Raw genomic sequence first — 26,750 nt, forward strand, 5'->3', positions numbered from 1 at the left:
GACAAAAGGTATAAAAGTAAAAACCTGCTGTGCATCTGGGTATTAAAGGTGTAAGTGTTAAGTATAAATGTTAAATTTTCTAATTGGCTAGTAATTTATGTACTTTTATTTATATCTTTTTGTATATTAATTTTTCCCAAAACATACTGAAAGTTTTTGTTTTAATACTTTTCTATTGATTTTCACAATTTTCAACTTCTTCAATCCAAATTTATCAATTAGTAATGATGTTGCTTTTTTCTTTTTAAAGTTTTTACCTATTATGTTTTCCGCCACATTAATCAGTATTTTAAAAAATTGCTAATGGCTGTAATAGGAGACACACACAATTTGTTTATTTGTTAATGAGAATGCATCCAGTTCCTCACCATTAGGGGTGATGTTTATGTCTTCATATAGCCATATATGTTTTATATATGTGTGCATGTGTTCTTTTGTGTACATGGGTTGCATATGTGTGTGTAGTTATTATGTTAACACATACCATATTCTTTATTAAACTCACTGAAATTAAGAAATGTTAGTATTTTCAGATGCATTTTGGTATCTTTGGAGATAATGCTGTGATATTTATTTAGTAATATGATATGATGAAAAATACTAACAAAACTATCCTCACATTCTTGCCATGAATCCCTCTTGGTCATGGACTATCATTTTTTTTTTGAGACTGAGTCTCGCTCTGTCCTCCAGGCCGGAGTGCAGTGGCACGATCTCGGCTCACTGCAAGCTCCGCTTCCCGGGTTCACGCCATTCTCCTGCCTCAGCCTCCAGAGTAGCTGGGACTACAGGCGCCCGACACCATAGTCAGCTAATTTTTTGTATTTTTAGTAGAGACGGGGTTTCACCGTGTTAGCCAGGATGGTCTCCATCTCCTGACCTTGTGACCCGCCCGCCTCAGTCTCCCAAAGTGCTAGGATTGCAGGCGTGAGCCACCGTGCCTGGCTGGACTATCATTTTTAATAGAATGCTCAATTCAATTTGCTAATATTATATTTGGTGCTTTGGGGCATACCTTTTCAGGTTTTTAATTGGAATTGCAATGTCATGCTGACTTCATAAACATAATTCCAAGATTACCTTTCTCTGCAAATATTCTGAAACATTTTAATTATCAAGGGAATTATCTGTTCCTGAAGTGTGGATAGATACTACTCAAAATACTGGTGAACCCTGGTACCCATTACTGGAATAGGGGAAGTGATGAGAATAAAAAGGTGAGGACCTTCGTATCTTGGTGATACTCTCGTTTTATTTATTTTGTCTTTATTCAGTAATCTGCTTTGATATCCTGAATCAGTATTTCCTTAGGTGGAGAGAGTTTTCTTATATTGAATAGTAGATTCTTTCTCCAATTTTACTTTTATAACTATAGTTACCATTCTGTGCTTAGATCTCCACAACTTATTCATCCTACCTAACTGAAATTTTGTACCCTTTGACAAATATCCCTTCATTTATTCTTAGCTCCTCATTTATTCTCTTTTTCTATTTTCTAGAAACCAGTGTTTCTAGAATTTTTACTTGGGGTATATATTTTTATTCCCCCATATATATCCTTTTCTTTCTTATCTCTTATTGTCTCTTTGCCCCTTTCCCTTGGATCCTAAGGAAGACTCCTACATTTTCATTGACATCATTTAGTATTCTATAGCTTTAATTCTTTTCTTCATTGGTTCTAATGCAGCCTCTAGTGTTCCTTTAATAGTTTAAGTTTCCTTACAATGCTACCTTCACTCAGCTCTCTTTTTCTTGCCCTGTAATCAGTCAGAAAAAATATTTGCTGTATTTTATATTTTATATCATGTTTTTTCATTTTAAAATATTTTGCACTGCTACATATTTTAAAATATCTTACTCTTAAATATTTTAATATATTTTAACACAATAAAATATTTTATATGAAATATACATTTATATTTCTTGTAATTATTTTATTCACAGATAAACCTTTTATCTGATGTTTTGTTTTTTAATTACATTGTTAAACATTTCTGAAATTATCATGTACTGTATATATATGTGTATATACTTATCATTAAATAAGGCAGGATCTACACATTCTTTTGATATCCCATAAACAGAGTATACAAGTGTATCTTGGTTCCCTCTCTATCCATCTGTCTCAGCTCATTTTATGCTGCTATAACAGCATACCACAGACTGGGTAATTTATTTAAAAAACAGAAATTTATTGGCCCATATTTCTGGAAATTCAGAAGACTAAGAGCATGGCACCAGCATGTAGAGAGGGCTTTCTTATTTCTTCATCTTATTTCTTCATGTTATGGAAGGCAAAATATGAAATGATGAAAAGTGACAATGTACAAACCAGGTATGTGTGTGTATACATACCTAAAGGTCCCATGTATGTGTGTGTATACGTACCTAAAGGTCCTGTGTGTGTGTGTGTATACGTACCTAAAGGTCCCGTGCGTGTGTGTATACGTACCTAAAGGTCCTGTGTATGTGTGTGTATACGTACCTAAAGGTCCTGTGTATGTGTGTGTATACGTACCTAAAGGTCCTGTGTATGTGTGTGTATACGTACCTAAAGGTCCCGTGTGTGTGTGTGTATACGTACCTAAAGGTCCCATGTATGTGTGTGTATACGTACCTAAAGGTCCTGTGTGTGTGTGTGTATACGTACCTAAAGGTCCCGTGCGTGTGTGTATACGTACCTAAAGGTCCTGTGTATGTGTGTGTATACGTACCTAAAGGTCCTGTGTATGTGTGTGTATACGTACCTAAAGGTCCTGTGTATGTGTGTGTATACGTACCTAAAGGTCCTGTGTGTGTGTATATGTACCTAAAGGTCCCATGTATGTGTGTGTATATGTATCTAAAGGTCCCGTGTATGTGTGTGTATACGTACCTAAAGGTCCCGTGTATGTGTGTGTATATGCACCTAAAGGTCCTGTGTATGTGTGTGTATACATACCTAAAGGTCCTATGTATGTGTGTGTATACATACCTAAAGGTCCTGCGTATGTGTGTGTATACGTACCTAAAGGTCCCGTGTGTGTGTGTATACGTACCTAAAGGTCCTGTGTATGTGTGTATACATACCTAGAAGTCCCGTGCATGTGTGTGTATACGTGCCTGAAGGTCCCATGTATGTGTATACATACCTATAGGTCCCATGTATGTGTGTGTATACCTACCTAAAGGTCCCACGTATGTGTGTGTATACCTACCTAAAGGTCCCACATATGTGTCTGTATACCTACCTAAAGGTCCCACGTATGTGTGTGTATACGTACCTAAAAGTCCCATTTACGTGTGTGTATACGCACCTAAAGGTCCCACTTCTCACCACTGTAGCACTGGTGACTGATTAAGTTTCTAATACATGAACTTTGGGGGACACATTCAAACTATAACCCCATCTGATTATTGGTAGAGTTCTCAACAGACCTCAGGCAGGCTTTTTAATAGCTCCAGCCCTTTATCAATTGTAGATAATTAGAAGTGATACACATCTTTACCAGGCTTAACACTTTCCTTCTGCCAAGCTTACATTCCTAAACATAAAGTACATCCTCATTCACTTGAATTTTTCACCTATATTGAACTTCTTGGAATTCTAGGCCTCAAATCAATGCAGAATAAAAGGAGATAATGGTAAATTTGAAGAATTAAATGATCATGACCATTTTTAAGTCACGTCTTTCACAATGGCCATGGTCAATAATGGCCAAGACAAATGGAGATGAATTATAAATAGAGTGAATAAATTAAAATGTCATCTACTCTTCTTTCTCCAGAAGGCTTCACTGTTCTATGTGGGCCTCTCATCTGCCTTTTTATTAATTAACCTTTCTACTGAAGTCTGGATGATCTCCAATCAGTATTCCTACTTTGTGGTATTGTAGAAATATATTTTCGTGTTTTAATGAGTCAACAAAGCATCTATAAGAAATTGTTATAAAACTCTATTAAGCATTCATTTTGCATCAAACACTGATTGCATAAAACAAGTAGCTACAATGAAAATTCTTCTTGACGGTGGAGAGGTATCACTGTAAAGCATCATTATCATCATGGGTTGCAACACAGCAGTAAACACAGAGATTTTGATATATGTGGGACCTATATTGCTGAGCTTAGCTATGCTCTCTGTATTTTGTTTCTTTGCTCGTCTTGTCAAGTTGTCAGCAATCACTTCACACTACTGAAAATATAACTGCCTTTAGCAGTTCCCTCCCTGCTTCTAACCTTACACTTTGAAGCAGAAGCAGAAAATTACTTTGGCTGAGAGGGCTAACCTGAATGTTGTATTAAGTGGAGGTCAAAAGTCTATGAAAATGTACTGGGGGCTTTATTTATTGATGAAAGGATATAAAACCTTTGTTTTACTGATCTTCGCTTCCTAACTTTTATACTTACAACCACTGTCCATAATTTTATATATTGCTTCAGATCTCTTGTATTCCACACCAATGGAAGGTACTGCGTCTTACTCATCCTTCATTTGCAAGTTCCTACCAAAGTGCCTGACATATGATAAGTACTTAGTGAAAATTGAATGGAACCAACTTACTGATTATCTACTCTCCCTTGGATATCTCACATGCATCTGAAACTTAGTACGTGGGAAACTGAGCTCATTTTCCTTCTTCCATGCTCAACATTGTCTTTTCCCTCCTGTGTTTCCTATTTTGATGAACAGCCCATATTCTCAACCAATCACCTGGGCCAAGAGCCTCGGAGCCAACCTGACTTTCTCTTTTCCCCTCACTACTCACAACTAATTGATAACCAACTCTTGTCTTCCCCCCCAACCAAAAAAAAAAGTAGCAGTTTAATCCATGACCTCCTCTCTACTCTCACTGCACTGCCTTGGTTACGGCCCTCCCAATTCTTAGTCTGGAATGTAATATCACCAAATATTCCTATCCATTCCAATTCACTTTCCAGATTCCTGACGACAAACATTTTTCTGAAGAGAAATCTGATCATTAAATTTAGCTGATTGATTGCAAATTTAGTTCTCCATGTCAGAGATGAGAGTTTGAGAAAAAGAAGGCAGCACGAATTCACAAGGAAGAACAGAGATCAGAAAACTATCCACAGAGACAGCTTCAGAGATTTTCAGGGGATGTGCAGATTTATTGAATCTTCCAATTAATATTGATCAACACAAGTATGTGAGGAAGTGATCAAGGCCAGGGTACAAACCACAAGCAAGGGAAGGCAAAAAGGTCTCCAGAAATCACATAGGGTCATAAGTAGTTTGTGTTTCCACTAGCCAGAGTAGAAAAACCTTGAATCGGTTAGAGTACTCAGAAGGGTATTGTCTCACTAATGTGGAAAAAATTCTACCTAGACTAAAAGGTGCTCTGGTTTTACCAAATAAAGCTTAAAAGCAAACTTCAACACAAACAAGTTATTCCTAAGTAACTTAACTGCATCCTAGAATAAAGCTTAACTACTCAGCACAAAATAAGGTAAAATTCACTATGTCCAGCATTTGATAAGAATATATCCGGCATACAAATAAGCAGAAAAATATGATATATATTGAAGAGAAAAAAATCAAGAGAAACAGACCCACGATGACACAGTTGCTAAAATTAGTAGATAATGACATTAAAACAGGTATCTATGTTTGAAAAGGTAGAGGAAAGCATCAAATGAGAGACATGGAAGAGAGAGCAAAATATGAAATCAACTTCTAGAGATCAACCAACCAAACAAGGAAACATAATGTCTTAGATGAAAACTATACTGGATGAAATCAAAAGCAGATTATCAATTGCAGTAAAAAACAAACAAACAGTGAATGTAATTGTTTAACAATAGAAAGTATCTGAAATGAAAAAAAAAATGGGAAGAGAACATCAGTGGGATAACTTCAGTGGCCTTTTATAAGGGTAATCGGATTCCCCAAAGGATAGGAGAGAAAAAAGTTTTCAGAAAATAATGTATGAAAGAATAATTACTGAAAAAAATTAAATTCAGTAAATTGAGCTCTCCTCAGCCTAATGAGTGTCCAAAGTCTCTTTTCTTGAACTTTCTACTGACCTGAACATTGCTTTGAGACAAGTCTACATGAAAAAAAAAATGAGGCAGAGGTAAAGAAAAGGAAACCTTCTCTTGGTCAGTCAGATGAGACGGCTGAAAAGAATGCCAAATCCTCACAAGTGATGGGGTGAATGGTGACCTTGGTCCAGAGTGAGAAGACTGTGAGCCTCAGGATGGTTCTAACACAGGATTACCCACTCACCTGGCTGCAGTCCCTGTAATTCAGACCCATCTTTAGGGCTTTTCCTCGGATCCACAAGTCAGCTTCCCGTTTTCTCTTATACTCCTCTTTCTCGGATCTTCTTAGTCTCTCTCTAAGCTCTACAGAAGTGTCTTCTTTGTTGTTTCCTTATATACTTTATATCTACCTACAAATTACCATCCCCTGAATGTTACGGCTTCTATGAAAGATAATGCAATAATGTTCATAATCTAGTTATTTCTTAGGGACCACCACCACTCACTTTTGTCTGTGTTTTAGCACAGAGAGCAAGGGGCAGAGTACTCGTCAACTCAGGGTGAGGAGTCAGTAGAGAAAGCATTCATGAAAAAAGGGTTTACATCTCAGCAATTTCTAGGCACAAAAGACTTATGAAATTCTAACATTTTATTTTGACACAGTTCTTTTTTAGTATTTTGTTAGATACAAATACAGATAATAATAATAATACTATAATAATTATAGTATTTGCCAATCTGTTTATATCACGTAAATTCTATGTATAAATAGGTGGAGAGGTAGTCATAATATTGAGGGGCATGTTGCATAGTATCTTGCACCATAGCTCACTATCTTTTACATAATATGCTTTAGTATGTTCAGTAAAACATTTTTAATAAAGGGCTCAGAAATTATGATAGAGTAACACCAGTCGCAGAATCAAGAAAGGCATCTAGTTTTATCTACAAAAGATTTTAGAAATAATCTTATAACATATCCACTAAATTGAATGATGAACATTAGACCACTTTTTATTCCATTATAATCTTATTTTCTCTCATAACGCTATCCATTAAAGAATAGATTCTATTGTAAAAGCTTCTGAAAAAAGTATCAAATCTTCCTTTGTTCCATTCCAGCTAAGATGCGTTTCCCACCTCTTCTGTGCTTGCTAAAAGTAAAATGAGAAAATAAAATGACATCTAAAGTGGTTTTACAAAAGACTGTATCATAGATCTTGTGAAATCCTTTCTGATTTAAACCCTTTGAGTGGCTGGATATCTTGAAATGGCAAATGGCCACAGAACGTGTACACCATTCAAGGTTTGTTCATGGAGTCTTATTTTTTTATTTTTGGGGAGGAGTCTAGCTTTGTCGCCCAGGCTGGAGTGCAGTGGCGCGATCTCGGCTCACTGCAAGCTCCGCCTCCCAGGTTCACGCCATTCTCCTGCCTCAGCCTCCCGAGCAGCTGGGACTACAGGTGCCCACCACCACGCCCGGCTAATTTTTTGTATTTTTAGTAGAGACGGGGTTTCACCGTGTTAGCCAGGATGGTCTTGATCTCCTGACCTTGTGATCCGCCTGCCTTGGCCTCTAGGATTACAGGCGTGAGTCACCAGGCCCAGCCATGGAGTCTTATTTATCACAGTGATCTGTGGGCATAACATAATCTATACAGTGTTCATTTTTCTCTTAGGTGGTCTGGGCATTCTTAAACCATTTATTAAACATTATCTTTTCAGTTCTACCTTCTAATTTTTATTTCTACAGCAAAGTGAGCAAAGACCAGGTACCTGTACCTGGGTAGTGGTTTTCCAGGATATAGTAAAATGCAGGAGACACTGAAAAGCAAACGGGTGAAGATGAGTTGAAAACTCTTCCCTCCCCACATCGAAGCCCAGTTGAAGGTTAGCATTTGAACAGAAAACATCTTCATAGACATGAATGGGAAAAGTTAATGCACAGAGTCCAGAAGTAAAATGCAACCACTCCTACTCACTGCTTTTAGAATTTACTTAGGAATTCTTCCTCTCTCTCTCTCTCACTCTCCATCCTCCCTCATCTCTTCCCTCTCCTAATTCTGGCTGAAATTGGCACCTAAGTCAAATGTAGCTAAGCAAACAGACTAGAGTCTCAGTATGAGATAGATATATATGTATGTACAATACACACATATATTTACATATATATATACACACACACACACATATATATATTACTTTTCTCCAAATTCTACCCACAAAAGAAGCACTAATACCTTAAGAGCCATAAGCGAATTTTGTGCCCAGATGGTTTTTAATGCCTGTCCCTACTGAAAGGAACAAGAGCCTCTTGGAGAAATGTCTGGTTCTAGGGCTGGGACAAAGAAGGTACATGATGAAAACTGGAAAACCTTTTTGTGCCAGAAAGAAAGGGAGTGCTCAAGAAAACAATGGGGACGTGTCAAAAAGAAATAGGCAATAGCTTGAAGGGGTTCCCACTGACCAAATCTAGGGACAATTTGAGTATCAAAATAAAGGAGGATTGCAATGGATTGTAAGGATTAAATAAAATAGGATGATTAAATAAAGTAGGAAATTATTCATCTATTAAAGTAAGCAAACAAACAGATACGTGCATACATAAATGGATAAATAAGCAGAGGAGACAAGAGAACATTTCTTTAAATTAGTGTGCCAGCTGATACATGTGAAAGGAAGAGTCATGGAGTGGCAGGGTGAAGGGAGGCGGGGCAGGGAATACCATTTGCAACCATGGTGGTAAAGAATAATTTAGGCACGAAATATCAGAAGAATACTTATCTTTGGGAAGAGCTGGATGAGAAGCAGGCTGCTTGCATGTTCTCAAAGTATCTCCTCAGACTGCTATTCATTACAAGGAGAACAGTACTAACTAAACAGCGAAGAATGCAAATGACACCTGACCTTTTGATGCAAAGTAACCTCACCAATAAGAGGCATGTAGATGTCTTGTATTTAGGGTATATGGTACCCCGAGAAGGACACCACATCACTGCTGCATTATTCCACTTGCCGCTGTATAACCGAGTCTAATCACGAGAACACATCAATCAAGCTCAAATGAAGAAACATCCTGTAAAATTAATAGCCTGTTTCAAAACTCCCAATGCCATGGTAAAGAAAGGCAGAGAAACCCTGATAGAATAAAGAAGGTGAAAGAGATATAAAAACTAAATGCAGTATGTGATTCTAGAATATGGACTACATAGATCAGATGAAAATATTACTTCACTGTTAAATTTCTGGAAATTTATTATCTTCAGATGCTTATTTGAGGATATTTAATTCAGTCTGAAGAGTTTTATTGCAGTTTATCTTACTTCCTAGTTGGTTTAGGGGAAGAATTTCTTCAGCTGAAATGTTTTGACTCATATTTTCTGTTTTCTACAGTAGCGTTTATATTGTAGTTTTTGTAGTTATGTTTTTTATTCTGTTCCCAGGTAACATGGAAATGGAGTTCCTAGTTCTAGAGTATCTTTTTCTACAAATAGAGTAAAGTAAAATGCAGTTTATTTAAGAAGAGATGTTGGCACTTTGGGCAGAAAGGGAGTAGTAGGTATATGGCACTTCTCTTTCATCTGGACATATTCTTTAATTTTACTTTCTTTTTTCCTGTCTGTGCCATGACACCTGATCAATCAAATAGACAGCTGAAATTATTCTCAGATCTGAAATGTTTTATTATTTCTGTTAGCTCTTCAAAGCACGTTTAACCTGTGCACATAGTCTAATTTTCACTGCTGGTGTTGACAGAAAAAAATATTTCAAAAACGGAAGCTAAGGATTGCAATATAAAGTAGCATATAATGGCAATGGCATTCTTTCTGCTTTTCCGGTGCTTTGGGTCTACCTGAACAGTAGCGTGCACTTGCTGTGAATGGTAGGGCCCACCTACATTAGGTTGATGATTTATTGTTGAAGTCAAAACAACTAGTGAAATTGTACTGAGTAGACTCTCGATCAGCAGGGTAGCAGATGTCTCCTGGAGCATTTTCCTTCTCAAATTTACAGGGCTTCTACCTTTCATAGAAAACCACCCTCACCTCTGACTCATGTGACTTATCTTCGGGTACTGCCTCCTCTTGGCAGTCTTTGGGACTACCTCAAAGCAGAATTAATCCTACCCTGCTCAGTATTCCCTCGACTCTTCTTCCATTACATGGTAGTCCACTGGTGTCTCAACAGGTCTGTACATTATTAGACTGTGAGCTCCCTGCTCCCTCAACCACACAGAGATTGAAGAGGACACCATCTCTGTTAACTAAATCGTGTGAGGCCATTACAAATGGTCGACATTTGTAGGCCACTACATATGGGCTACTACTCAAACACTTATGTTTCAGCCCAGCCCCTGAGTTTGCGAAGTGTGTTGAGTTAAATTTGTAATTAGACAATTTGGCCGAGGGGAGCTTAAATGTTCTGTGCAGAGCAGTGGGAGAAATATGTTCTTGCTATTGTTGCTGTTCCTGAAACAAAAGAAATAGAGAAGGGAGAAAAGAGGTGAAGAATAAATAAGAAAAAGAAGTAGAAATGCAGTCTGCAACAGAAGACAGCAGACTGAAGCTAGAATCCAGACCAGGCCAAGGAACTTTATGATTTTAAGGAGGATGGCTAACACACAACTTTAGGTGTTTGCAGTGCTACAGTGCTCAGTTACATACATTTTTCTGGCCCTTGAAAACTTGAGTAAGGTCAGTTAAAACACACATAGCATGAGTAAGAATTTTGATTTTATGAACACTAAGGAAAATGCTGTGTTTGTTACATGACAGGCCAAAATAATTAGAAAAAGAATGCTACACACGGAACAGCTGCATACTTTTGAAACTAAGTTAAATCAGAGGACGTGTGCGGGGTAGGAGGAGAATGACCAAAAAATTATAAGACTACAGATAATTTGTTAAAATCCTGAGGAGGATTTTTAAGAAAGTGTTCAGTGAAAGCTTGAAGCAATCTCATCTAGTGTTTAAGAAGAAGGATTTCCTTGCTGATTTCTATGATGTGTTTTTATTCATACACAGATACAGCACCTACCTAGCATGTAATAGGCTATTTACTTAGGTAACAGGTGAGCCCAAGATATAATATCTGTGTCTTAGCTGCCAATTTTAGAAATAAACATCTAATAGGATCTACTTTGGCACTGCAATAGAAACTATCAAAATTGGAAAACTCCTAAGTAAGTGTTCAATAATAGAGAAATGACTAAACAAATTACAGTATATTTGCTCTATTTTGTACATGTCACAATCACAAGATGGAAATCCATCTATATAAGCTGACATGTTAAGTTCCCTTAGACATAATGCCACGTGACAAAAAATATGTCATCCTACTATACAACTGCCCTACTTATGCAAATGTTCAGAAAACTATGTATTAACAGCAGTTGCTCCCAGTTGAAGGATTTGATTGGAGGGAAAAAAGGAAGATCTTCACTTTCCTCTTCCTATCCTTTTATGTTACACAAAATTTTGTCATGAGAATATATATATGCACAAAAATCAATATATTTATATTAATATATTTGTATTAACATTTCATACATATGCACAAAATATTAATATATTTATATTATTAATAATTGATATATTTATATTAATATGTTGTAACATATTAATATATAAATACATTTACACTATAAAACAGAACATCTGTTTTTGGAACATGGTTAGTTGAGCTAATGCAAAATGCCTTCTGTTACAGTTAACATGGTGGAGAATTATAAAACCTGTGCATAGTGCTGGGAGTTCATAGAGAAGAAATGGAGATGGAAACCCATAGATACTGTGAAAAAACGGAAAGAGAAGAGACTGCATGACAAATGAGAACCATATAAGGTAAACTTCGTTGGACTTACGACTCAGAAATAGGTTCTCAAAAATATAGGTTTGGGAGTCTCTTTTTATTCAACTTTATTGTAGTAGAATTTCAGAAAGTGACATTCACTAATTCTACTTGCACAATTCAACAAGTTTTGATAAAAGCATAGTTACATAGGCCCTACCACATTCAAACTTTAAAACAATCCCAGCCAGAAACTCCTCTGGTGCCCCTATATAGTCAATTCCTTTCTACCATGCCTAGCTTCTGTGCCCAGGCTAGAGTACAGTAGCATGATCTCAGCTCACTGCAACCTCCACCTCCAAGATTCCAGCGATTCTCCTGCCTCAGCCTCCCAAGTAGCTGGGACTACAGGTGCCCACCACCACGCCTGGCTAATTGTTGTATTTTTAGTAGAGACAGGGTTTCACCATGTTGGCCAGGCTGGTCTCAAACTCCTGACTGGGAATCTTTAAATGAATTTTTGTCCTTGTAGTTTTGTGTTTTCTAGAATTTCATACAAATGAAATCGTACATGAAGAAGTTGTTAAAATCTAATGTTTTTACTTAGCATAATGCATTTTGAAGTAAGTCTTGTCTTTATATGTATTAGTACTTCATTACTTTTGTTTTTTTTTGGTTAAGTAGCATTTCATTGTATGCATATGCCCCAATGAGTTTATTTATTTACCAATTAATGGACACTATAGTTGTTTTCAGTTTGGGGTTGTTTCATATAAAATTGCTATAAACATTCATGTACAGATACTGTACAGACATACATTTTCATTTTCCTTGGTAAAAACCTGGAAATGGAATTCCTCAGTTATACAATAAGGGCATGTATGAATTTATAACATAAAGTGCTAATCTGTTTTCCAAAGTGGCTATAGTAATTTACATTCTCATCAAAAACATATGAGCGTTTGGTTGTTCATCCTTACCAGAACATGTTTTTGTTACTTTATCTTTATTTTTATTTTAAATGTTCCAATAAATAGTGATATTTCCTTATGTTTTTAATTTGCATTCCCCTAATGATTAATAATGTTGATCATCTTTTTGTTTGTCATCACTATCATTGTTTTTTGGTAAAGTGTCTTTTCAAATATTTTACCTAATTTTTGTTTTTTTTTTGAGATGGACTCTCGCTCTATCCCCCAGGCTGGAGTGCAGTGGCGCCACCTCAGCTCAGTGCAAGCTCCACTGCCTGGGTTCACGCCATTCTCCTGTATCAGCTTCCCAAGTAGCTGGGACTACAGGCGCCCGCCATCACACTCGGGTCATTTTTTTTTGTATTTTTGGTAGAGATGGGGTTTCACCTTGTTAGCGAGGATGGTCTCGATCTCCTAACCTCGTGATCCGCCTGCCTCGGCCTCCCAAAGAGCTGGGATTACAGGTGTGAGCCACTGCGCCCGGCCATATTTTACCTAATTTTTTTAACCAAATTGTTTGGCTTCTTGAGTTGTAAGAATTCTTTGTATATTCTGGATACAAATTCCTTATCTGATACATGATTTGCAAATATTTTCTCCCATTCTGTGGATTACCTTTTAATTTTCTTAATGGTGATTTTTAAGAGCAGGAGTTCTTAATTTTTATAAAGTCCAATTTTTCTACTTTTTATTTTCATTATTTATCCCATTTTCTTGCCTTATCTAAGAAATCTTTTCCTAACCATGTTCATAAAGATTTTCTCACATATTTTTTCTAGAAGTTCTAGAGTTTTACGTGTTACATTCAGGCCTCTGATCTATTTCAACTTAATATTTTTTATAACAAGAAAGGTGAAGATCAAGACTCACCTTTTTTCATATGATCACCAAGTTAATCAAGCATCATTTGTAAAAAAGCCTCTTCTTTCACCATTGAAAATCAATCATTGTAGAATACCAGCTGACTATATACGTGGAGATCTATGTTTAGACACTATATTCTCTTCCAAATTATTCTGTACATTTCTATACTTTACCTCGATGCAACTTTATCTTACTATAGCTTTATAGTGTGACTTTAAATCAAACCATATGAATCCTCTGCATTTGTTCTTTAAAATATTGTTTTAGTTATTCTCAAGGTTTGCATTTTCATGTAAGTTTTAGAATCAACTTGTCAATTCAACAAAAATACCTGAAGGGATTTTGATAGGGATTGAACTGAATTTATAAATCAATTTTGGGTAGAACTGAGATTTAAATAATATCTAGTATTTTATTCCATAAACATAGTGTATCTTTCCATTGCTTTACTTTTATGTTGATTTTTTTATCAATGATTTTGAATTTCCAGCACACAAACTTGTTATATTTTACTAGGTCTATTCTGAATAATTTCATGTTTTTGATATATTGCAAATGGTATTATATTTTCTAATTTCAATTTTCAGTTATTTTTAGCTCATATACAAGGGTGTGATTATATATATATATTATATATATATATAAACATATATCATATATATATGTTGACCTGGCATTCTATGACCTTGGAAATTTCACGTTTAAATCAGTTTAGCATTTTTGTAGCCTTTTTGAGATTTTCTTAATAGTTAATTATAACATCTGTTAATAAAGGCAGTTTTGTTTTTCCCAGTTTGCATGCCTCTATCCCTTTTTCTTCCCTTATTATTTTCACTAAGACCTCAGCCTCATGTTGAATAGAAATGGTGAGAATAGACATCCTTACCTTATTCTCAACCTTAGCGGGTACTCATCGGTTTTTCACAATTTAGTATTATATTCACTGTAGATTTTGTCAACTTGAAAGTATTCCTTATCTTTCTGATTTGCTAAGATCTTTATAACTATAACTAACAAGTGTTGAATTTTATCAAGTGCATTTCTGCATGTATTGAGATCCTCCAGGTGCTTGGATGTCAGTGCTCCTGTTGCAGGGCTAGACAATAAGATTTGTACGTGTTTTCAAGCAAAAACTGAGTCTAAGATGCCTACATAGGCCCAGGAATAAATGCAGCCCCCTCAGTTGACAGGGACTAGAAAATTCCTCCTCTCCAGTCAAAGACATGACAAGGAATCTCGGTTCTGCTTTGATTCTGGACACCAAGCAGATAATCAAACCTCAAGCAGATTTTGAACTCTAATCTGAAACACAATTATAATAATAGAGTTCCTGATTTCAGACATTAACATAAAAGTTGTTTTTGAGTTCATTATAAAATCAAAGGCTAAATATTCTGAAGAGACATTTCTGCCATACAGGCCACATAGTATCTTTAATTGAGAATAATGGAAGCTAACTCTCCTAAACTCTTCTTACTGTATTGAAATTTAAGTAGAATATATGATAGCGTATATATCTTCTCCATTCATTCAACAAATATTTATTGACTATATCTGTTAGGGGTCCAAGCATTTTTCAGGCTCTGATGTGATGAAAGGAAAACATGAAAAACCATGTTTTGTTCCAAGGGGAGATTATTATTATTATTTACACGGTATTGCAGCCAAATGTGTTCATCTTATTGGAATGAGTATAACATGATAGCCTCTCTTAGGATATAAAGTACTTTTATATCCTAAAATGTTTGTGAGACCTTTTCTAAATAATCACTAATAATCTAAAATATATACATATATGATTATATATATATCTTCATTATTATTTTCAATAAAAATATAAAAAACTGGCTTTTTTTCTAGGATGTTACTTTGCTTTGTGATATTTCTGCATTTATCCTCTATACACCTCTTATTAGACAGAATTATGCTGAGTTGCTACAAATGAAATAACCCAATTTCTATACATTATTTGTTTTGTCAAATAACACCATGTTCAGTCTTTGCAATGTATCTATTCTTCTGGGGTTATTTTAAGATACATGCTTCAGTTTATATTGATAGCACCATACTAATCATTTTATAAAAATATATGAAATTTAATTGCTGATATTCAATATTAGGCATATTTTATGCTCCCATTTTATCCACCAAAGTAAAGCCTCCTACTAGTACAGATTTAAGTGAGTAACCACCATTCCCCTCTGCTATCAAATATTTCCAAATTAATTAGTTATTTCAATGTTTTTGCCCTATTTGGATTTGTCCAACTATTTAATTTCTAATTAAACTCATTTTACTTAAGTTACAAACTAAGTGGATGTCTAGGTTTGTTGTTTCCAGATTTATTTCAGACATTAGGAAAGTTATATTCAGCCTTTAATATATTTAATAGAACAAAACTCAAGTTGTTGTTTTGCTAATTATTCTCTATATAGATTAAAACGTTAATCTCTGTTAAAATCATGCTATTTAGTACTAAGTTTTGTTGGATGAAGGGAGGATCAAACTGGGGCATATCATTTTTTAAAATTATACTTTATGTTCTAGGGTACATGTGCACAACGTGCAGGTTTGTTACATATGTGATCATTTTTTTCACAACAGAGTTAACTGAGTGAGTGGCTCTGAATTGCTCATTAGGCGCAAGTTTCCTGTGACACTGTTACATGTGAGCTTCCAGTAGGAGTGCCCTCTCATGGACAGGGTGGTTATTCATCAGTCAAGAGGATTTAAGTGTGTATAATCACCAGCTAGAACATTCAGTATGCAACAGGCTTCCTTCTGTCTTCGTGTGTAATAGTGGTCTTTAAAGCTGGAGCTTTTGCTGAATGTTGATATATTACAACGATATCCAGAAAATGCACTCTATTTCCTTGCTAATCCAAAGCAGACAATGGCATATTTCTAAATTAATAAGAACACTGAAAACCACAAACATTTATTTCCATCATCTTGTTGCTGACATTAGGATACATGTAAAAATTTAATCCAAGTTCAACTTAAATTCTTCCATCAGTTTTTGTTTGGTTGCTGTGGAGTTTTATAGGAAATTCAGAGAGCTATAGGTTTCTCCTGTAAGTTCTCTTCAATAATTTGATTCTTGCCAATAATAAATCTGTCCATTGTGGTAAATGATGCTTTTGTTATTCACACTGCCTTATGTTTATTTAACACAAAACTCTATTTGTATGTCTCCACTGAAATCCTTGGTAATTTTTGATTGTCTATTAACTTGTGTTTTAAAATTGGCATTGAGTTTCAAATCACACTGTATAAGCTGCCAATGGTATGACACTCATTGTTTATTTTAAAGCCATGATAAGTATAATTCACTTTTCTGTTAAATGGACTCAGTTCCAAGTAGAATTACAAGGGATAACAAAATGTCTTTGAAATAAACTTTGTAGGAGAGAAAAAAGCAAACAATCCTTGATATGAATCAAGAAATTTAGATTATCCTCCTGGCTAAGCAACCACCTGCCTGTAATCTTGTAAAACAAACTTGGCTTCATTGACATCTCTCTTCTTGTCAGTAAAGTAAGACAGAAATAATTGAATTCATTATTCTCCCTATCAGTAAATAGCTATGACTTTAGTTTATGATTATTGTCTTTAATTATTGGCAATACTTTGAATAATTTAAAAATGCTAGGCTAGGCATGTCCCTTGTACTCATTTTATACCTCAAAAATATTCACAATTGATGGATTAGTCGTATTTAGAAAAACATGCATAGCTTTAAGTATGAAAATGCAATGTTGATTTGAGGGTTTTTTGTTGCTGTTTTTCATCATAAGTTCACCAGTAAGATTTTACTTTCAATGTAGCATAGTATCATTGATTTTACTTAAGTCTGTTATTTTTCCTTTTTCATTGAGTATACAATATATCTAATTCTTCAGTGTTATTATTGTTTATATGTCAGGTAGGAATGCTGATCATGTAGGGTTTGGAATTTTTCAAAGCCTATAGCATTTTGAAGTCAATGCTGTAGACTTTCAGGAAAACAAATGAAACAGCAAAAGGACTCATTTTCCATTTGATACCTTATAAATATAATTATATAAGGAAACTCTCTTCACCCACTATAGGATTCTGCTCTCAGAAATGTCTCTGTTTCCATTGATTTTTGGAGCAAATGGCCTGCAAATGAAAATCTCACTTAGACATGTTACCAATTTTAGTTCAAATTTAATATTTTAATAATTGTGTTATGAATACTAGTACTAAAGCATCACTTGTAAATCAGTATTAGGTTCTATGCTGGAAATACAGTGCATATACAGGCCAGACATTCTTGAAAAACCACATAATAGTAGAGCTCATGCTTGAATAGTTTACGACCTTCTGGGAAAAATAAACCCGATAAATTAAAATTTGTATACATTTATGAAAGTCCCTATGGAGATTTTGCCCATTAATGGATGTAAAAAAAAAGACAGCATACCTCTTGTATGAATAATAATTGGTGGTGTACAGTGAAATTTTTCTTTTAGGGTTTCCTTTTTTAAATTAAAAAAAAAATTTTACTGGCCGGGCGCAGTGGCTCAAGCCTGTAATCCCAGTACTTTGGGAGGCCGAGATGGGCGGATCACGAGGTCAGGAGATCAAGACCATCCTGGCTAACACGGTGAAACCCCGTCTCTACTAAAAAAATACAAAAAACTAGCCGGGCGAGGTGGCGGGCGCCTGTAGTCCCAGCTACTTGGGAGGCTGAGGCAGGAGAATGGCGTAAACCCGGGAGGCAGAGCTTGTAGTGAGCTGAGATCCGGCCATTGCACTCCACCCTGGGCGACAGAGCGAGACTCCATCTAAAAAAAAAAATTTTTTTTACTTTAAGTTCTGGGATACATGTGCAGAACGTGGAGGTTTGTTACATAGGTATACGTGTGCCACGGTGGTTTGCTGCATCTATTAACCCATCCTCTAAATTTCCTCCCCTTGCCTTGGTGTGTGTTGTTCCCCTCCCTGTGTCCATGTGTTCTTATTGTTCAGCTCCCACTTATGAGTGAGAACATGCAGTGTCTGGTTTTCTGTTCCTGTGTTAGTTTGCTGAGGATGATGGCTTCCAGCTTCATCCATAACCCTGCAAAGGACATGATCTTATTCCTTTTTATGGCTTCATAGTATTCCACGGTATAAATGTACCACATTTTCTTTATCCAGTCTATCACTGATGGACATTTGGGTTGATTCCATGTCTTTGCTATTGTAAATAGTGCTGCAATAAACATACGCGTGCATGTGTCTTTATAGCAGAATGATTTATATTCCTTTGGGTATATATGCAGTAATGGGATTGCTGGGTCAAATGGTATTTCTGGTTCCAGATCCTTGAGGAATCGCCATACTGTCTTCCACAATGGTTGAACTAATTTACATTCCCCACCAACAGTGTAAAAGCGTTCCTATTTCTCCACAACCTCACTGGCATCTATTGTTTCTTGACTTTTTAATAATTGCAATTCCAACTGGCGTGAGATAGTATCTCACTGTGGTTTGGATTTGCATTTCTCTAATGATCAATGATGTTGAGCTTTTTTTCATGTATTTTTTGGCTGTGTAAATATCTTCTTTTGAGAATTGTCTTTTGGTGAATTTTTATTTACCTTCCTTTAATTTCCAGAAACTTTTCAAGATTACTTCCCTGATTGTTTTGTTGATATGTTGCTTTACTGAGAGTAATATATATGTTTAGAGATATTTTTGTATGCATGTAATATTTCTTTCGATATTTAGACCATTTCTAATTTTATGATTTACTGATATTGACTCCTCTAGCTCAACTGTGGTTATAGCAAATTAGAGTAATTCCAATCAACAAGTAATTTCCAACAACATTCATCAACTACCTAAGGGTTATCTCATCTCAGCCTCCTTAACTGTTCCTGATGCTTCTTTTCCAAAGTTGATACCACTAGTTTGTTGCCAGTTTTACTTTTATTTTTTTCAACCTTCAGTTCAATGGTTGTTTTGTTTGTTTTTGCTAATATTTCCACATATAAGTAAATCAAGGTCTATTTTTACTAAAACCATAACTTCTAAATCAAGGCAAAGGATAACAGGAATGATTTTAGAATAATTAACTGGAATTAAAATATCTACAAATAATATCCATCATCTGAATTCATAGCTTCTTAGGCATTATGTCATCTTAAAAAGTAACTGATTTGATAAACAACGTCTACAAAAAATCCTGCATTATACTTAATGGTAAGGAACTGGAAGTATTTTTGCTAGGTTTAGAAACAAGGCCAGGATGCCTTCTCTTACAACTCCTATTCAACATTTTTTTTTTTTTTTTGAGACGGAGTCTTGCTCTGTCACCCAGGCTGGAGTGCAGTGGCCGGATCTCAGCTCACTGCAAGCTCCACCTCCCGGGTTCACGCCATTCTCCTGCCTCAGCCTCCCAAGTAGCTGGGACTACAGACGCCCGCCACCTCGCCTGGCTAGTTTTTTTGTATTTTTAGTAGAGACGGGGTTTCACCGTGTTAGCCAGGATGGTCTCGATCTCCTGACCTTGTGATCCGCCCGTCTCGGCCTCAGAAATAGCTGATGTAATATGTGAAAAAGAAGGAAAATGTTTATAGATTAGAAAGGAATGAAATAAAATGTCTTCATTTGTAAATGACATGTTTTGCCATGGAGAAAATTCCAAAGAAATGTTAAAAAATAAAAATACCACCAAGATCAATAAGGTCAATAGGATACAACGTTAACATATAAAATCAATTTCTTTTCTATATTCCATAAACAAACATTTCAGAATTTTAAAAAAGAATGATACAATCACAAGAGCACCAAAAACTTTTTCATTAGCACCAAAAAATGAATTACTTATATATAACTGTATATAGAGTCTATATGTAGAAACCTACAAAACGTGATAAAAGACTAAAAGATCTAAATAAATGGAGAAATATTCCATATTCATGGATTGGAAGACTCAATATTATTTGATGTCAACTGAACATATAGATTCAAAATAGCAATAAAAATAAAAATTGTATTTAATAGCTCTTAGCTAATTGATTCGAAAGCCTATGTTGAAAAGAAAAAAGACCTAAAATAGGCAAGATAATACTGAAGAGAAACAACGTTTGAAGACTCATGCTACCTGGTTTTAATATTTAGTATAAAGCTACCGTAATCAGGACACCATGGCATTGGTTAAAATTAGATACATAGATCAGTGGAAGAGAAGAGAGAGTCTAGAAGTAGCACACACAAATATAGTCAGCTATCTTTGAAAAAGGTGATAAGACAGTGGAGAAAGAATTATATTTTCAACAAATGATGCTGAAGCAGTTATATATCTGTGTGCAACAAAAGAACCTAGCAACAAACCTTATACATGTCACAATAATCAACTCAGAAGAGATCACAGATCTAACTGTAAAATATAAAGCTATCAAAATTCTAGAATAAAATACATGAGAAAAATCTATGTGAACATGGGTTTGGTTATGCTTTTAGCTTTAATACCAAAAGCACGATTTGTGGAAGAAAAGTTTGATGCTGGACTTTATTAAAACTAAAAGTGCCTGCTCTGCAAAAGACAAGTTAAGAAAACAGAAACACAAGCCACAAACCATGAAAAAATGTTTGCATAGCAAAAATCTGATAAAGGACTGGTATTCAGGATATACAAACACTTCTTAAAAGTCAACCCTAAAATAACAAACATCCTAATTTAAAAGTGGGCAAAAGATCTGAACAGACATCTTACACAAGATGATATACAGATGACACGCACATGAAAATACACTCTAATAATTTGTCATTAAGGAACTGAAAATTGAAACAACTAGATATGCACTTATTAGAATGGCTAATATCCAAAAAACCCAAAATACCAATTGCTGATGATATGGAACAACAGGAAATTTCATTCATTGCTGATAGTTATGTAAAATGATATAGTCACTTTGGAAGACCCAGCTTGGCAGTTTCTAACAAAGGTAAACATAGCATTATCATTTGACCCAGAAGTCATGCTTCTGGGTATTTACTGAATGTTTTTTAAACACATGACAACACAAAAACCTGCAGGTAAATGTTTATAGTGGCTATATTCATAATAGCCAAATTTGGAATCAACCAAAATGTTCTTCATTAGGCAAATAAACACACTATTATACTTTGATGCAATGGAATATTATTCAACAATAAAAAGTAAGGAGTTATCAAACCACGTAAGCACATGGCTAAGTCTTAAAGTACATATTGTTAAGTGAAATAAACCAGGCTGGGCCAGGCGCTCAAGCCTGTCATCCCAGCACTTTGGGAGGCCAACTCTGGTGGATCACAAGGTCAGGAGTTCGAGACCAGCCTGGCCACCATGGTGAAACCCCATCTCTACTAAAGATACAAAAAATTAGCCGGGCGTGGTAGTGTGTACCTGTAATCCCAGCTACTCTGGAGGCCGAGGCAGAAGAATCGCTTGAACCTGGGAAGTGGGGGTTGCAGTGAGCCAAGATCGCGCCATTGCACTCCAGCTTGGGCAACAGGGTGAGACTCCATCTCAAAAAAGAAAAAAGAAAGAAATAAACCAGGCTGAAAAGGCTATGGCTTCATACTGCATTATTTAGTTTACATGACATTTTGAAAAAGGCGAAATTATAGAGATATTTAACAGACCAGTGGTGTCCAGAGTTTCAACGCGGGGTGAGAGTGGTGAAGCACAGGGCATTGCTTAGTGTGCAGAAAATGTTCTATATGATACTGTAATTTTTGATACATAATACTATGTATTTGTCAAAACCAATTGAACTATAAAACATAAAAAGGCCGGGTGCGGTGGCTCACGCCTGTAATCCCAGCACTTTGGGAGGCCGAGGCAGGCGGATCACGAGGTCAGGAGATCGAGACCATCCCATCCCGGCTCACACAGTGAAAGCCCGTCTCTACTAAAAATACAAAAAACTAGCCGGGCGCGGTGGCGGGCGCCTGTAGTCCCAGCTACTCGGGAGGCTGAGGCAGGAGAAAGGCTTAAACCTGTGAGGCGGAGCTTGCAGTGAGCCGAGATCGCGCCACTGCACTCCAGCCTGGGCAACAGAGCGAGACTCCGTCTCAAAAAAAAAAAAATAAAAAAAAAATAAATAAAATAAAACATAAAAAGTATTCCTTAGTATATGCAAATTAAAAGCCGGGCGTGGTGGCTCATGCCTGTAATCCCAGCACTTTGGGAGGCCGAGGTGGGCGGATCACAAGGTCAAGAGATCAAGACCATCCTGGCCAACATGGTGAAACCCTGTCTATACTAAAAATACAAAAAATTAGCCAGGCGTGGTGGCAGGCACCTGTAATCCCAGCTACTTGGGAGGTTGAGGCAGGAGACTCGCTTGAACCCGGGAGGCGGAGGTTGCAGTGAGCCGAGATTGCGCAATTGTACTCCAGCCTGGGCAAAAAGACCGAAACTCCGTCACACACACACACACACACACACACACACACACACACACAAATTAAAGGAATTAAGAAAACAATTATTTAGAGGTAAAGGGCATCCTTGGATAGAATGCAGAATGTGACAAAAGGATCTAACAATATTACAAGCTCTCCGAGGGTGGGGAGGATGGGAGCACTTAAGTAAGGAAGTGCTAAAGCAAAGCAAAGCAAAACAAACAAAAATACCCCCAAACGCTCAGTGATGGGAATATGCCAGGGACAAAGAAATCAACTGAAGGAGTTCTCAACAAAAGCTACAGCAATTTGAGCAACAGAAAAAAATACAGTAGTATTGGATTATAACTCAAAGTATAAATAACTATGAATTTATACTAACAATAAATGATGTGTAAATAAATAAATAAATAAATGGGAAAAATAGATAAATATTCTGAAGAAGTCCAAATAGCTATGTGGATACTCTGCCCTCAGTGAGATGGGGCATAACTCCTTGTTTTTTAAGTATGGGCTGTGCCTAGGGACCTCTTTCCAAAGACTGCCATATGCGAGAGTTAATAGTGAGTGTCAACTTGGTTGAATTGAAGGATGCAGGGTGCTGATTCCTACGTGTGTCTGTGGGGTGTTACCAAAGGAGATTAGCATTTGAGTCAGTGGGCCAGGGAAGGCAGACCCACCCTTAATCTGGTGGGCACAATCTAATCAGCTGCCAGCGAATATAAAGCAGGCAGGGAAACATGAAAGGAGACACGGGCCTAGCATCCCAGCCTACATCTTTCTCCCGTGCTGGACGCTTCCTGGCCTCGAACACTGGACTCCAAGTTCTTCAGTTTGGGGACTCAGACTGACTCTCCTTGCTCCTCAGCTCGCAGTCTGTTGTGGGACCTTGTGATCATGTCAGCTAATACTTAATAAACTCCCCTTTATATATATGTATATCTATCGTATTAGTTGTGTCCCTCTAAGAGAACCCTGACCCATATACCATATGAAAATTGAAAAAAAATATAGAGTAACTTTGCAGTGGAGAAATTTGACAAACACTACCCCAGCCAAGTAATCAAAGTGAAAATCAACAGCGATATGCGTTGTTGATAATATGTCATTGAAATGGTGTGATAAAAATGGCACTTTTCCACTGTGGTCTTCTCCAGAACACATAACCTCAGTCTAATCATGAGAGAAACATCAGTCAAATCCCAATGAGGGTCATTCTACAAAATACCTAACAAGTACTTCTCAGAACTATCACGGTTATCAATAACATGAAGACGGGCAAAACTGTCACAGCCAAGAGGAGCCCACAGAGACATGACAACCAAATGGAATATATTATTGTGGTTGGGATCCTGGAACAGAAAGAGGATACTAGAGAAAAACTAAGGAACTCTGAATAAAGTGTGGGCTTTAGTTAGTAATATATCAATATTGATTTATTAATTGTAAAAAATGTACCATATTAATGAAAAGTGTTAATAATAGGAGAAATTTGATGTGGACTGTATAGAAGTCTCTGTACTATCTTAGTAATTTTTTGGTAAATCTAAAACTATTTTAAAATTGAAAGCTTATTAAAAATAAATTTAAAATGTGATTGATAATTAAAGTAGTATAATTATGCAGCTGATGCTATAATTAAACTAATAAGAAGAATATAATTAGATTCACGTGTACTGATATGGAAGAAAGCCAAGGATACATTATGTAAAAAAAAGCAAATTGCAAAAACATTGCATTGTTGTGACCCACTTTATTTAAAAATTGAACATATATGCATACACCCAAATATTTGAAGAGGTACACACTAAAGTGTGGTTACTTTAAAGACAGCAATAACACTGAGGGTTGTAGAAAATGGGGTGAATGTGGGCATAGGCGTTTTTTCCCGTACACTTCTCTTATTTGAATATTTTATAATAAACATGTATTTGTAGATACTTATAAGTTATTTATGATTTAACTTTTCTTAGATATATTTTAACTTCTTTTTGCTACCAAGCGTGCCTTAATCCATTATTCCCTTTCATTAATGTAACATCAAGTGTCTTCTCTAATGTGTCTTTTTGCTAGGTATGTAAACAAGCATAAGTTTCTCCCAGGTTAAAGAGGAAAATAACAAAACAAAATAAAACAAAAAAGCTACCTCATGCCTTTCAGTTACCCCGTATGTTTTTTCTGCTAAATTTCCTGAAGGTGTTGTCTATGGTCATTATTTCTACTTCCCTATGTAGTTTTCTCTGTCAGTTCACTGCAGGCTGTCTTCCGCCTTTACCTCTCTACTCAGTCCAGTGTATGGCAACCTTCCTGACAATGTGGTGGAGAGGGTAAAGCTCTGGGCAGATTTGGGCTCTGTGTCTGAGAATTTGCATATTTTACTTTACTTTCCTAATCTCAATTTCCTTACGTCTAAAATGAGGACAGTATCCTTCCTACTAACTTCTAGTATAGAAACTGATACATAATGTATTTTTAAAAATATTGATCAGGCCGGGCGCGGTGGCTCAAGCCTGTAATCCCAGCACTTTGGGAGGCCGAGACGGGCGGATCACGAGGTCACGAGATCGAGACCATCCTGGCTAACACGGTGAAACCCCGTCTCTACTAAAAAATACAAAAAATGAGCTGGGCGAGGTGGCGGGCACCTGTAGTCCCAGCTACTTGGGAGGCTGAGGCAGGAGAATGGTGTGAACCTGGGAGGCGGAGCTTGCAGTGAGCTGAGATCCGGCCACTGCACTCCAGCTTGGGCGACAGAGTGAGACTCCGTCTCAAAAAAAAAAAAAAAATATATATATATATATAGATCAGATGATCTAAAAAGCAGTCTCATCATAGCATCATGGCAAAGATGTAATCCCTCATCATCTTTCCTCTAGATTCTTGCAGTGGTCTACGAGTGCTATAGATGAACTAACTTCCCTAAAGAGTCTCAGTGTGGCTGCCCTCACAACCCTTCAAATCTCTGTCCACACAATATCCAGAGTGGGCCCACTGAAGCCTAAAAAGTGTGCATGTCTCCTCTCCTCAGAACCTTCCAGATCTTACTATCGATTGCACAAGAATGTGTTTGTGTAGTGTTTGTATGGCATGTGTAGGAGTGTGTGTGAGAGAGAATGTGTATTTGTGGAGGTAATCCTAGGAATCAGCAACACTGGAGTGGAAAAATATGGCAGGGAAGACAGGAAGCCAATAAAGTTTTGTTATCAAGCAGCGTACTGCTGCGGGCACCAGGTGCCTAGGCTCAGTAGGAAACTCAGAAGGATTGGGTGAATATGACCCAGAGTAGTTCCAACCAACGTTCCAAGAAGCTGAGAATTTGGTCCACACTATCTGGTAGTTATTGGTTGACAGCTGCTTTGGGGAAGGAAGTGGAAGGAATGCATTAGTTTCTAACATGCCCCATCTGCTTTATCTTTAAGCCTGGCAAACTGTAGCAGCCAAAGAGAGCGCTCAGTTGAAGAGTTATCAATAGGGAGCATACCCAAGAATGGTGGAAACCAGGGAGATATGGATAGGTTGCTGATAGCATCTGCTAAAATGTCTTTTTTTCAAATATCTAATGTATTTGTATTTCCTTTCTAACCCTATGCATCATGTAAGGTTATTTAGGAAACAGAAGGCATATTCAAAGGGGATAATTAAAGAGAATTTAACAAAATGGCTATTTATAAACACGTAAGCAGTTTTCAAGAACTTCACAAGTTAGTAAAAAGCTAGATGGACTAAAGCTATTTC

At 36.5% G+C, this 26,750-nt stretch overlaps 1 long non-coding RNA gene across 13 annotated transcripts; it reads right to left on the minus strand.

Annotated features, from left to right (window-relative positions):
* Positions 1-2,014: 2,014 nt before the first annotated feature.
* Positions 2,015-11,485, minus strand: LOC126958871 (uncharacterized). 13 transcript variants are annotated; one of them, XR_007727334.1, is made up of 4 exons: positions 3,227-11,485; positions 2,748-3,193; positions 2,651-2,681; positions 2,015-2,617 (listed from the first exon to the last, which is right to left on the minus strand). It is a non-coding gene; the product is annotated as an uncharacterized LOC126958871 (long non-coding RNA). The 13 variants fall into 13 exon arrangements; XR_007727326.1 differs by having other exon boundaries at positions 2,015-2,908; positions 2,942-3,193; XR_007727332.1 differs by lacking the exon at positions 2,651-2,681.
* Positions 11,486-26,750: the final 15,265 nt, after the last annotated feature.

The sequence above is a fragment of the Macaca thibetana genome, chromosome 7, assembly GCF_024542745.1.
Source record: "Macaca thibetana thibetana isolate TM-01 chromosome 7, ASM2454274v1, whole genome shotgun sequence".
In the NCBI taxonomy this organism is placed as follows: domain Eukaryota; kingdom Metazoa; phylum Chordata; class Mammalia; order Primates; family Cercopithecidae; genus Macaca; species Macaca thibetana.